Source organism: Pinus tabuliformis, chromosome 9, assembly GCF_031772625.1.
Source record: "Pinus tabuliformis cultivar Carrire ecotype Pingquan chromosome 9, CPIR1, whole genome shotgun sequence".
NCBI classification, from domain to species: Eukaryota; Viridiplantae; Streptophyta; class Pinopsida; order Pinales; family Pinaceae; genus Pinus; species Pinus tabuliformis.
The window spans coordinates 93,086,923-93,099,279 of record NC_142307.1 but is presented as its reverse complement, the minus strand read 5'-3'; positions in this window follow the sequence as shown (position 1 = coordinate 93,099,279).

The window sequence follows — 12,357 nt, the reverse complement described above, 5'->3', positions numbered from 1 at the left end:
TGCGGGTCATAGTGTAAAAATATGCCATTGGTGTGGGTGAGACACTAGGAAAGAGCATTGATCTTAAAAACTGGGCTTTAAGAAGGATTCTCTGGAAATGTTCTAAAGGGAGTGGGGACTACTTTCTTCAAACTTCAAGGGATGTAAGAGCATAGGTTTCATGGTGAAAGTATAACACAGTAGTCACTACTAGGGTTCTCCGAGATCAGGAACGGGGAGTGATAGGAGAGTGACAAATTACTGTGTAACAGGCATACCACGTGGATTCACGAACATCTTATGCTACCATGGGGAACTGTTGAATCCTTCGGCTCTCTCCATGCTAACATTGCAATAATTAACCATGCATAATGGAATTGGTACCTTTCTCCTGGACTTCACGGAAATCATCCATAAATTCCTTGCATAGGTAATCAACTCATTTGTACTGAACCCCATTGGAACACTGTGCAGCTAATGAAACCATCGACATAGGAACTTCATTCGCTCAACAATTTCTCATGATCTTCCCAACCAATATGTGTGCTGTGAAGTGAACTACCTGGTCATTGATTGAATTGATTTCATATCCCCTCTTTCCTTTTTCTAGCCCAAACTTCTTCTTCATATTGTCTGCTATAACACGGTCTTGATCTTTTCCAACAAACTCCTCTGCAGGGTTCCGCCCTTGGTATGGTAGTCTCGTGATCCTCCAGATCAACATTGGGTCTATAGGGATCTTATTTCCCATCCATAATCCTCCACCTTGTACCAACACAAGAAACTATCGCACACATGTTGTGCTCCTTAGACTTCTGCCAAACTGCAGCATATTTAACATATTTAGTAGTCCTGACTGTGCCAACCCATTTTCCCATGGTTGTGGTTCTAGCCTTATCACTCCACTGTCTGCGTAGTGCATTTGTTTCAAATATTGATCTGGTGTAAACTGAGGGTACTTCTTCCTTTTGTTAAAGTCATAATCCGGAACTTCAACTGCAGAATTTTCCCTAAAACTTCTCCTGAAAATGGTACTGCTTCTGGCAACAAGGGTGTAAAGGTGCCATACTTTGCATCCTTCGATTCTTTTATAGGTTTTGCATTTGGTTTCCTTGGCAGGATGTATGGTGGTAGAGGTGAAAATGCTACGCCGCCTATTTCCATCTACACCTCCTCCATTTCTCCTTCACTATCTATGACTTTCTTAAGTTGTTGTTGAGGCTTGGCAGGTTTCTTATCCTGTTTCTTCTTGGTTCTCTCTTCCTTAGTGAGTTTCTTCCTCAGCGATCTCCATTTTTTTTTTATGTTGATGCTGTTGTGGTTGATGCTAATATGGGCATGTCTCGGCTGATGCTACGAGCATTCTAGTGTCTTCCATGATTCCAACTAAGCCTTTGTCACGAAAATTATGCACAATTTCTTCCCAAGAATGCTCAGATGACATACGATAGCTAAAACTTCTGCAATTTCTTCACACTCTCAAGACTCAAATTCTCAATTCAACAAAGTGTTCGATTTGTGTGGGAGGTGACTTTTTATAACAATTTCGAGTACCCCATCATTAGCTTAGATTTTTTTTTCTTTTCAAATTATGCTATGATTCTATTCATTAAATGCATATCTATCCTTAGATCTTGCCAAATTGTCTTGATAAATGCAACTTTCCGCATATTTTTCCCTTTTAATGTACATATTTCGATTTTTCAATGAACTTTGACACATCCATATTGTAGCGAACATCCCTTCTTACGCCATGGCTCCTACGAACTTCGACATACTTCAGACTGTAGTGAAGTAACTCCTTAAGTCAAATTTCTCTGCAACGTATTTTATAGTCCAGTGCCCATTTTCAACTACAGGTGGCACTAATAGTCTTCTGCTTTCTTCCTCGGAGTAAAGTTCTAGGGGCAAGGTTGTCCCTGTATAGCTTCAACCTAATTCCATTTACTCTTCCCTAAGTCAATTCTCCATTTAACTTTTCTAATTGAACTGCGGCTCCATCAGTAACATGATTGATAATGTAGGGGCCCAAACAATGCATCTTGCATTTCCCTCGAAATTTAAAAAACTTAATATCATAGAGGAGAACAAGGTCTCCTACTTGAAACTTACTTTTCTTAATATGCCTATCATGCCAAGCCTTTTCTCTTGATTTCTCTAACTGTTGATGAAATCCTTCTATGAATCTATCTTCCTTCAAAGCAATCAACTACGCCATTATTTCCTTCATTATATCATGGTCTACCATATTTGTAAAAGCTGCAATCCTCAAGGTAGGGACAATGTATTCCATGGGCATCACAACTTCTTGCCCATAAACAAATCTAAAGGGTGGTTGAATTGTCGACTTCTTACACGTGGTCTTGTAAGCCCATAATACTGCTGGAATTCTAAGGTCCCAATCATCTCTATTCACATTGCATACCTTAGTCAGTGCATTCTCCAATATCTTATTAAATTCTTCGATTGTTCCATTAGCTTGAGGGTGATAAGGAGTACTCTTCTGATGATAAACTTGGAATGCCTTTTTCAATTCTTCAAAAGTTTTATTTAGGAAACTCTAACCTTGGTCACTCATCAAGATCTTTGGACATTGAAATCTCAACAATATGTATTTCAAAATAAACTTTGCAGCAGTCTTTGTGTTGCAGTTCCTTACTAGTTGTGTTTCGGCCCATCTTTTGAAATAGTTAGTTCCTGTGATTATGTACCTCACACTAGTCGTCTTCCCATGTGCATTGATGGGTCCAATAAAATCAATAGCCCACTTATCAAAGGCATGCAATGTAACTTGTGGTACCAATTGCATTTACATCTCTTCTTGAAGGTTTCATGTTCTTTGACACATATCATGTAATAACCCTGGTGAAAATTTCACGTAATAAAATTTAATAAAGGAAAAATAAGACCACAGTTAAGGGACACTTAGTCCAACTTGAATATTGGGAAAATATATCCTATTAGGCATCAATGGATGTGTGTTCTTGCTAAGGACAATTGGCAAAGGCTAAGGCAAAGGCATTAAAAGGGAAAAAGACATTTTGGCACATTTATTTATGAAAATAAAGGAAATTAGGAGAAATGTAAGGTGAAAGGTCATAGGTTTGATGTGAGGATGAAATTGAAGGAAAATAATTTAAAATGAATAAATTATAGGCCTCATGCATAAAAAGGCTTATGAGGATTAGTTCATGGCTTTTTTCAATGCAAATTTGGAGCTCTCTCATTATTCTCTCTCTCTCTCACTCTCTTGTTCACTTAGAGTTTTCTTGGAGCACTCTAGTTGGAGCAAAGGAAAGGGAAAGAAAGGAAAGGAAAGAAAAAGTAAGAAAGGATCAAGGAAAGGAAAGTAGGATCAAGCAACTTCAACATGAATACTTGAAGGTAACCTTTTGCATGTGTGATTTTATAGTTAGTTTGGACATGCATGGCTTTCCATGTTTGGTGTATTGTTATGATAGTGGTTTTCTGCATAGCCTAGCCTTTTTCCGGATGCCATGGTATGCTGGGATGTTTATTTCGATTTTGAACTTTGGAATTGCCAGATGGATTTCAGAATCTGGGGCATAGGTGGTCTCAAGGTTCATTCCCAAAAGCATAGGAATCCCTTAACCATCTTTGGTGGGGTACATGGTAAAGATTGTGGGAGCAGTCAAAGTTTAGGGCCTAGTCATCCAGGTTTGGATTGTGGTAAATCCTAAGAGACAAGGAGACAGAAAATTCCTCAAGGATAGTGATGGATTCCGGATGGCATTCCAAGTTCTATTTGGTTGTGATCGGAGCACCGATTTTGGTGTGATAACAGTTTGGTGAGGGTAGAGGTGGCTTAACCTCTGAACACCCTTGGTTTTTCTTGGATTAGTTGTTCTATGAGATACCACATTCATGCTTGGAATATGGCATAGGGGTGACTGGCTGAAAGAGAGATTTGGTTCAGCCATGTCTCCAGTTGGGTGGTACGTGGAAGTCTCGAACCTGGTGAGATATGCCTATCATTAATAAAGCTAAGTTCTCTCACTTTTGCAATGATTTATATGTGGATTTAATGGTTGTCATATCTTTGATATTTATATGGTTTTATGCTGGTTATAAGTGTTGGAAATAATACTGAGAGGGGAGTGAATCAGTATTATCAGATCTATAATTTTATTTCCCAAATATATTTATATACACTACTTTAGTGAATTGAACTAGCGTGTACACGCGACTGTACTTAAAGAAACCAATGTATATGCAGAGAAATTTTGATTTAGACAATTTATCATGTATTCAGCTTAAACTAGTATATCAAAGATTTATTAGACAGTGCAATAAAAGAAAAATAAAGCATCACACATAAGCAACACATGTGAACACTAAGATACCCAATGTGGGTAAAAACCACCTGCTACTGTCATCTCTGTCTTCCTTTTAATAATAAGAAAATCTGTCTACAATCTTGTACTAGTGCAAACTCATACTAGTACGCATGCACCCACCTGCAGAAGGCTACAACCTTCTCTCGTTCTCCAGTTACTACTGGAAGGGAGCTACAACCCCCTAGCTCTTGTACTATCCAATATGTTTATTCGTACGTAGGTGCCAACCAATAGAAAAGCTGCACTTTTCCACCAGGGACCACATTTCATGAATTTTCAGATTGGATACTCTTGGAATACAACAGCACAATCTAAAGGCCAAGTTTCATCCAATTTTCATATTGGACCCATCAACAACATTGAAAATCAAAAAATCATAACTGCAATACAACCATCAAATACATCTGCATCAACTAATCATTGAAATCCAATCATCACTTTCTGAATCAACCATAACTAAATTAATCAATCACTTGACAACCCATCATCAATGAAGCAAATCACAATCAATCTGATCATTTAGAACACTGTCACCAAAATACAATCACCAGTACACAAAGCAAAACCCAGAACTCCGCAACAAAAAACTGAAACAACTGAAACTTTAAACATCATACTTCATAAGGTATACACTAATTCCATGTGTCGAACTAGCATGTATACACACTTTTACCAAAGGGAACCATCATACAAATCTGCAAATTCAAATTTATGATGTATACGCTACTTTGATATGCACAACCAGTGTGTATACACTCTTTTACTAAAGTGAACTTGTGTACAAATCTGTAAATGATAACTTAAACATCACAACTATTCTAGACTTCAGTCATATCTAGATCATCACATTTACAGAATAAAACATGCGTCAATATTCAGATCTAGATTATTCAAGATCAAACCACATAACGATAATACTCTTAAGCCTTTATGATCCCAGTCCATCAACCTTCATCAACCTTATAAGTGCATCCTTAGATTAGATCAAGCAAACCATCAGAAGCTCATTAACCTGCATATATGATTCAAGACTTCATAAGATATTCAAATCCTTACACCCCTTGGCGTAATGATCTTCTCCTCCTTATATAGTTTTAGGCCTTTCTCAATACCATGGACCAAAACTACTTTAGGACAAATACCTTGGACCAAATACCTCGGACCAATTACCTTGGGTCAAATACCTTAGACCAAAAACTTTGTTTTCCCAAGATATACACACTTTTCCTTCTGTGAAAGTGCATGTGTATGTATATGCTTCTTTTGTTCAGTAAACCTGCGTGTATACGCAACTTGGTCAAGGTGAACCTACATCTACCTCTCTGTCTTCATTCTTTGTAGTCTGATATGTAATTGTTTGTTGTTGACATGCTGCATTGTGATCTTTTCATCTATGTGAGTTGCCATCAAGGACAACACCTGTATCATAATTCCAACAATCTCCCCCTTTGGACTTGATGGCAATAACAACGCCAAGTCACTCTCCCCCTTTGACATTAAGGGTAAAGGATGGAAAAAGATATTTTCTCCCTTTGACATACATTATGTTGTTCATGCTCCCCCTGAGTACATGCTAAATTCTCTGATTGAGCTCCCCTTTTGTACATGCTAAGATGCACTGAAACCATCCATGCTCCCCCTGAGCACAAGCAGAGTCTGCAAAAAAATATTTTCTTAAAGAATGACTGTATAACTCAACTATGTGAGGATGACCTTCCTATCAGCAATGTTGAAAATGGAAACAAGAAATGCTAAAAATAGAAGTGCTAAATATAGCACTGCTAAAAATAGCAGTTTGGGTACCAGTGGTAGATTGAGCAACAGGGAATGAAAAATGGAAGTGCTAAAAGTAGCATTCTATTTTTAGCAGTTCAGGATGGATTCCTATTTTAGTCAGTCCCTGGACTAAAAATAGGAAGTAAAATTCGAATTTGAACTTAACAGATGTTTGAAAATAAATTAATTAATTCACCATGAGTTAATTAGTTTTAGAAAATTAAACCTGAAGTCTATGTGGGGACACGTAACAGTTTCTCCATTAATTGAGGAATTTATCCATTAGTTAAAGAGATAAGGATGAGTTCTAATTTGAGTAGTAATTAGTTGGATTAGTTAACTGAGTCAAGTCCAATTAGATTGATTTAAACAATTTGTTTAAATTAATGTGAGTTCAGTTAGTTAATGCATGCTTGCATATAACTGCTGCACTTCAGATAACTGGATATTCTCTCATGAATAACTCATGCATGTCAACTTAGACAGAGACCCAGTTGAGATCAGAGGAGGGATAGTGTACTATCAGTTGGATGGATTTTTCCTATAAAGGAAACTCATTCATGGAGAAGGATTTATCTCCTTCAGGACTACGTAGTTGGATCAAAGGTTAGTGAGTGTGTGAAGATGCCAATTCACACAAGTGGCTGCATTGGACCCCAATCAAAATTGTGCAAAGAAATAGGAGGTTTGGAGGGAAAAACAGAGGTTAGAGAGAGGCCTTTGACTGTCTGTGAGCAGCAGAGGTATTGCAGAGAGAGCAGGATAGCTTTTGAGCTGATTCTTTTTGTAATACTGGCTATATTTCCACTTGTATGATAATATAGAGTTGTGGTTTTAGGCTGAGGCTTTCCCCGGGTTATATCTTCTGTGTTATGTGTGATTGATTCCTTCTTATTAGTTATATGTGTTCTTATTGATGTTTCTCATGTTCGATTAAGCTTACACTAAATTGGTTGTAGAAGTAGATCAAGTGTTTTGTTTTAGTATATTGCATTATCAGGTGATCTACAGGTGGGAATTTCTACATGGTATCAGAGCTAGCTGATTTGTAGAAAAATTCTACATGGTATTAGAGCTAGCTGATTTGTAGAAAATTTCTACATGGTATCAGAGCACAGGTGATCAAGGAAGAAAAATATACAAGAAGGGAGAAGTTGAAGTTTTTGTTTTTCTGAATATTGAATTGAGTTCTTATCACATCTACTTCACCGATGGTATTCAGTGGTTTGAGAATCGAATATGACCTTGATGCCAATTCAAATTATATATCCTGGAAGGTGCATGGAGGTAGTATTAGAAGATAAAATTCCAAAGGACTTCATTGATTAGGAAGTCTACAAGCCGACTGATGCTACTCAACTGGCAGAATGGAAAAAATGTGTGGCTAGAGCAAGGAGAATCCTCCTGGAGGGAGTTCGAGATCACATTGTCTGAAGCCTCCATGGGAAGAAGACTCCATTTTCAATGTGGAAAACATTGAAAGATCTTTATCAGAATAGCAGTGATTAGAGGAAGCTAACAATGAAGGAAAAACTTCGAAAGATCAAGTGTGAAAAGGGTGGCAGGATCTCTATGTATCTGAACAAGCTCACCACATGCAGGGATGAGCTTGGAAGTGTACATTTTGTTATCACTTAGGTTGTTCCCTTTGACTCCTAAGGGAATACGGTCGAGGTAACCACAGACCAATCTTTTAGTTGCAGATCCTAGCCTACCTGCAACCAGAGAGGGCTCTCTCTTTATGATTTAGCTTTGTTTTAGTGAGATTTTAGGCTAGTTACGAAGTGCAGAGTTTGTTTTAGGTTTGGTTGGATGGATGGTGTCATTCAATGGAACAGGGTGCAAATCTAAGAAGTTCAGTCCATTGGGCTATGGAGTCTATGAGGATGAGCTGTTGGATATGGTTTCTTTGACAGAAAGAGGTACTACAGAGCAGGGCAATCAGCCATGGAACAATCTGTAAGCTGAAATCAGATGGAATGGGGTCAGGGATGAAGGGCAACTAAGAATCCTTCATTATAGAGGGAAAGTGAATGATTATGTCCAAGAACCAATTAAGAATTTCTTAGCATGTAACCAAGATGAAATAACTAGGGAAACAGGAGCAATTAAGGTTTCACTGTTTATGCTAATTATGAAGAAAACATAGAAAATAACAGAGATTGAACACAGAGTACAGTTAAGTAGATTCTGGGATATTCCTTTTCCCTGTTATTTAGATTATGATATATAGATGATATAGTAAGCATAGAAACTGAAAACACAGGTAAGAAAGACTTATTGATCCACAGACTGATTCAAGAATTCTGTAACATAATCCTCTGTCATCAATTGCACATCCAGAGTTCAGCAACGCATTCCAGTGGCCTTTTATTCAGAAGAGTTCTCAAAATTTACAGCGCATTTCAGAGTGAAATAACAACCAAGAACCACCCACACTCAATACATAGCTTCGGGAGGTATTTATCAGAGAAGATATGTACAAACAAGATCTGAGAAAATATCTAAGATTAACCTAACTTAAACTGCAAGTAATGTAAAAATATCTAGCATATGCTATGCTAGAGGCAGGTCCATCAAAATTTAGTTCATAGGTGTCCTTTGTAGCTGCGTGCCGACTTTCTATAATAACTGCTCCTTTACTTCTGATATGCTTCTCTTAGTCGGCTTCAATGCGCATTAATCTGATCTGATGTAGCTTTTAATTCCCACTGATACTCTTTGACTTGCATGGATCCTCATTAATGCTCCTCTGCTTTGGCTTTTAATCTCCACTGATACTCTTTAATGTTGGAAACCGCCCTTGCTTTACTGTAAGGCAAAAAGAACTGCTATCGTGTCCATTTTACTTCTTTCTGTGGGCCAGGAAGCTATTCGGCGCTGGCCCGAATACTATCAAAAAGGAGGAAGACTGACTGAACAATGGAGGACTGTACAATGGCTGCGAGCTCGCTGTCCGGAGCTTTTTTGGCTAGAGGTGGTTGAAATGGATAAAGAATGAACTTGGTCCCTTTGCACCTGAAGTGCGAGTGGGCGCTGAATGAAAATATGAGCAAATAACCCTTTTACCCCTTTAAATGGGCAAAAGCGACTTTAGGCAGAAAAACATGATTTTAATGATGGGAGCGATCAATATTGGAAAAAATAGAAAAGGATGAACGAGGGCCATTGGATCATGCATCGGCGGATCGGACAGCTGAGAAGAAGTCAGAATGTCGCATCAACGAAGGACAATGGGTCGGAGCCTTTTACATATGAGCGATGAGCGATATCGCATCAGCGATCACATCGGAGAATGATATGGGAGGAAGGCTTTGAATAATAGCGATAATGCGATAGCGAAATGCGGTGATTGCGATATAAGCGATGATTTTTCTCTAAGGCAGAGTTTTACGAAAAAACGGAGAAATGCGGTAAAGCGGAGAATTTGCGGCAAAAGGGAAGATTGCGGTAAAGGGGAATATTTATGAAAAAACGGAGAATTGCAATAAAAGCGGGGATGCGATAGCGATATCGCGGCGATTTGCGATAGCGATATCGCATCGGCGATCGGAGGATTTGCGAAATGCGATTGCGGCAAGGCGAAGGGGTGATGCGATAACAAAGCGATGCGATGATGCGATAGCGATATCGCATCGGAGGAGGTCGTCGGGGAAACGAATATAGAGGCGGGCCAACACTTGCGATTCGCGACTTGCGATATCACGTCGGAGGGCTTTCAAGAGGGAAACAAAACAGAGGGGAAGGCGAATGCTGCGATTTCCGATAGCGATATCGGATCGGAGGAGGTCGGATCGCATCGGAGGAGGGTTAAATGCATTGGAGGAGGATTTAAATGGAGCGATGAGGGTTAAATGAATCGGAGGAGGGTGAATGAAGCGATAAGGGTTCTTACTAAGTTTCAAGTAAACTTAGTAATTCCCAAAAAACATAGTTTATGGTTATATTTCAACCAAAGGTGGGGATATGTAAAATATATGGGATTTCTATAAATAATATGGGGAAAGGTTAAAAAAGGAGATTTATATAATAAAGTTAAAGGGGTTAATATGAATTTTTGAGAAGAAAGCGCTAAGTATAGGAAACTTAAGCTTTAAAGGGAAAAAAGGATTTATAGAAGAACTAGGACCACCCCTAAGTAAAGCAGATTCTTACTTAGGCAAATGTTTATGGAATGAGATGAATGATGCAGTGATATTAAGCAGATCTTAATATCTCTAGGGGAAATTAGTAAATGATTTGGGAAAGAGTGAAGGGGAGTTAGTCATGCCTCGCTTGAGCTGCTCCAAGGGAAAACTGCGTTTCACTTTGTGATAGAAGTAAATTTAATACTTTGAGACACAAAATTTACCACAAGTCTCATTCTACAACCTCAAAACTGCCTACCCAGCCTACTTGCCTAACATTTTTTCTTCTTCTTGGATGGGTGCACTTATACTAGCAAACCCATCTTTTCTTCTTTTCTTTTAGCTATCCTCCTATCTAAATCTATCCTTATCTCTACCAAGGGCTCAGAAGCAGTTGAGCACCCTTGCTTCTCTACCTATCTAATGATTTGCCAAGATTAAACAGTTTGGACAGATTTTTATTCTCTATCTCTAAAACAAGAAATTTAAACCTAGAGAGGCCAAGATTAAGCTATTTTGCCTTCCCTTAACTGTGACAAAACTAGTGATTGGATGATTCTGAATTTCTTCAAATATGGAACCTTTGCAGCTTGGAAAGGATGAACATATTTGGCATTTCCACAGTCAATCATGAAAAATGACACCTATTGGTATAGGAACCTAATAGGTTTCATGACCTATGTTGCTCTTCCCAGAGTTATAGTGCTCAGATAGATATTTCTAACTAGCTATTGTACGCGTCAAACAGAGATCAGGTGCCAAAGTTATGACCTTGGGAAGTTGATGTACCAACTTACCCAAAACGGGGCCCACAATTTGGCATTTCATCTTCTAGGGTTAGGTTTTGGGATGTTAAGAGTTTTTCATTGTTTCTCAACAATAAATAGGCCTTCGAGCCTCATTGTAACATAGTTTAGAGGCATGTAGCCACCACATCTCTTCTCATAGATAAGCTACAATCGCCCTAGCTAGTTTATTTCCATTCCTGTTTGTAAGCATATTTCAGTATTTTACATTAATGAAATGAAGTATTATTTCCACTGCATCTCTGTGTTTACGGTTACCTCTATAATTTGTTGTGTTCTTGTTTAAATCCAGATCAGTGGTTTCAGAGTGGTCTACTTTTTCTCTGTTTTTCTTTGCATGTCCCCAACGAGGTTGAGATATAACGAGTTAGGGATTGAACTAGCCGAACCTTTGCAAGACTAGCCTCAAAAATCCCGACGGCCTCCCATGGTGGATGAAAAGAAGGACAAGGAGGCAGGAGATCCTATCAAAATCTTTCTCAAAGAAGCTCTCGCGCGGCAAAGGAACGTGATGATGGATAACTTTGTGCAGATCCTTCAACGTCTACCCAGAGGCGACACATCGACTTCCAAAAGCTACTCTGGAAACACCACATTGTTTAAGGTACAAGTTAATTTTGAAATCCCCATCTTTGAGGGTCAAATAGACACAGATGATGTAGATAAATGTTTAAATCTTCTAGATGGGTATTTTTCTGTTCATGAATTTTTGAGTTGGGAAAAGATTGTTTTCACTCTTCTCAAAGCAGCCCCCCATGTCAAGGATCGGTGGGAAACCTACTGCGAGAAAAAGGATGAAAGCACAGGTTTACTATTTTCAGCTGCACCCACTTGGGATTCATTTTGGGATGCCATCAAGGAGTAGTACTACCCTGTCAAAAGCTATGAGCACAAATACATAAAGTGTACCATGCTATGACAAGGAAGGGAACAAGATGTGCTAGAGTTCACCAACATTTTTCATACCCTTTGCACATAATTGGGTATCAAATATTCTGATCTGCATTTGGTACTCAAATACTGCGACTGCCTACATAGATATATCCAGGAAGAGATGGAGTTCCTGAACATCTCCTCGCTTGGCATGGCGTACCGATACACTGTCAAAATCGAGCAAAAGTTCAAAAAGAAGAAGAAAGACTTCAGATCTGCAAATCCGAAGACCAAAGGACAAAGCCAAGGCGTGGTGACCCAAGACAACCCATCGAAGCCACAAGAAAATAACAACACCACGAATTCAAAGAAGGATATAGGAAAGTGGTGTGAGTTCCACAAGAGTCCCACTCATAACACAAGTGAGTGTCGGACCAA